The following is a 2,253-nucleotide window of genomic DNA, read 5'->3' as shown; positions in this document are numbered from 1 at the left end:
AAAAAAAACCCAAAAACATATAGGTCAAAGTCACAAGGTCATTAACCTTGATGTAATTTGAAAGAACTTAGTTAGTGGAGTATGGATACTCAATATAAAATCTCTACCTCTTATGGTTCAAAAGTAAGATTCAATAAGGCTATATTTTAGCATAACGATTACAGTCAAGGTCATTGGTCTTGGTCTCATTTGAAAGTGGAGTAAGCATACCCAATATGAAGAATCTATATCTCTCATGATTCAAAAGTTATGGCAAAAGGTAAATTGGCAATAGACAGATAAACAGACAGGCAAAAACAATATGTGCCCCCGAAAGAGGCCTTGACCTCTGACCATTTCACTTCAAAATATATAAGGGTAATATCTAATTTATAAACAATATTAAATTTGTATTGATGATTAATCATGTTCTGCAGTGGGATCGTCAAAATGAGTTATAATATAAATAAAATGTCATTGCAATATCTGATGGCTTTTTGGAAATGTTAAGAGAACGAAGTGTTACAGACAGACAGATTGACAACTAGAAAGATAAACAGACCCAAATTAATATCCCCCCTGCACCTCGTGAATCCAATATAAGTCGCCCAGCTTTAGTTGATCACTGATGTATCTTCTTTAGCTGTACATTTTTCTTCTTCATCGCCAGTGGCCTAGTTGCAGATCGTGAAGCCTTGTTTGCTTTTTCTTCACTCGACTTTTCACTTGTCTTTGCTAAAATAAAATTTTACTTAATGTATTCCATTGTTTAGTCTAAATATGTAATTATTTCTAAGGGATGAAAATCAAACTTGTAAAATTTAGTAGCCAAAGATGCTACAATTGTACCAAGCTTTCAGATTCTACCAGTCCATAAAAATATGTGTTTGCCCAAGTAAGATGAACCATTTTTCTCAAAAGATTTATTTTATTCACACTTGCATAAGGAAAAAGGTATGTTAATCAATTGCATACATGACGTGATTTACAAATGATGTCATAATAATCTTACTGAATAGCCTTTTTGTAGAAAATAAAATTTTAATTCGCAATAGTTAACCGCTTTACCACAGCTGTCGTATGAAGTCGATTTACTTGGCATTAAAATACTGTGAATTAAACTCTTCGTGTGAAGAGAAAATTAAAATCATACATTAACATTATTTGAACAGCTTACCTTTCTCCGCAATATTCTCCTTGTTGTAATTTGCTTCTTTTCCCTTAGTCCGAGTTAAACAGTCTGCAAAGTTATCAATAAAATTTTTTATAAGACGTGTATATATTTGTTCTTTTGTAATCTAGCTGAAATTAATTTTAATGATGGCTGTCATTGATATTTCTTGCTGATGTTTTCATTTTTCTGTTCTAAATTTTGCAAATATTATCTTATGTGTTCTACGACATCTGCGTCAGTTTTCCCAACTTAATATAAGTTACAGAGATTGAAATGTACCATAAACTTTCATAGACGACTTTCACATTTACAAAAGTTATTCCCCTTTGCGGGGTCAATCCAGGGTCAACCGGCATAAGACACTGTTTCTCCTCTATTACCTTACTAATTTTATGGGTCAGTATCTCAGAAATATAGTAAGTATGAATTTTTTCATTACGTTTTTAAAGTTGCCCCATATTCTGGCAATACAGTTACAGACCGATATTGTTAGATATAAATGTCTGAAAATAAAAATATTTCCAGGTAACTTACAAAGGACAAAGTGGGAAAAATGAGTGTTACGCCAACAACCGGAGATAACTCTTAGGAATGTGAAATCCGTCTATTCTTTCAAGTTTACAAAAGAAAATTTAAAAAAAAAATTACAAGATACCTGAAACTTTCTCTTCATTTGGTAGTCTCAATGGGAGTTTCCAGTCTCATAATCCTTGCCAGGCTTCAAGGTTCTAGCTAGAAGATAACAATGCAATGAAGGCTTTATTTAAGAGTATAATTCCAAAATTTACACCATGTCAAAACATTCAATGCAAATTTAACAGGAACTGATAATAAATTTTTGTTTATAAGTCTTCTGCTTACTAAATTTTAACATGTAAAACCTGGAAATATTTCACTGTGAATGTACGTTTGATCTTCATGGACTAGAATGAATCACAGTATGCCCAAAAATCTTTTACACATATTCAAATCGTTTCTTCTGTTTCAATATTGAAATATTATATACAACACATCACATGCACTAAATTATTAAACAACATTTGTGTGTTTAAATACATATTACAAGGAACCACTCGCCACTTACCCCACTGGCCTGTGGC

General features: G+C 32.1%; 1 long non-coding RNA gene across 1 annotated transcript; it reads right to left on the bottom strand.

Annotated features, from left to right (window-relative positions):
- Positions 1-228: 228 nt before the first annotated feature.
- LOC134280822 (uncharacterized) lies at positions 229-1,947 on the bottom strand. The gene is made up of 3 exons (XR_009994965.1): positions 1,809-1,947; positions 1,157-1,219; positions 229-714 (listed from the first exon to the last, which is right to left on the bottom strand). It is a non-coding gene; the product is annotated as an uncharacterized LOC134280822 (long non-coding RNA).
- Between the last annotated feature and the right edge of the window lie 306 nt (positions 1,948-2,253).

This window comes from Saccostrea cucullata, unplaced genomic scaffold, assembly GCF_032062105.1.
Source record: "Saccostrea cucullata isolate Sc308-1 unplaced genomic scaffold, CSIRO_AGI_Scuc_v1 ctg5830, whole genome shotgun sequence".
Lineage (NCBI taxonomy): Eukaryota > Metazoa > Mollusca > Bivalvia > Ostreida > Ostreidae > Saccostrea > Saccostrea cuccullata.
The sequence above is the reverse complement of the archived record's forward strand: the minus strand, read 5'-3'. Positions and strand labels throughout refer to the sequence as shown.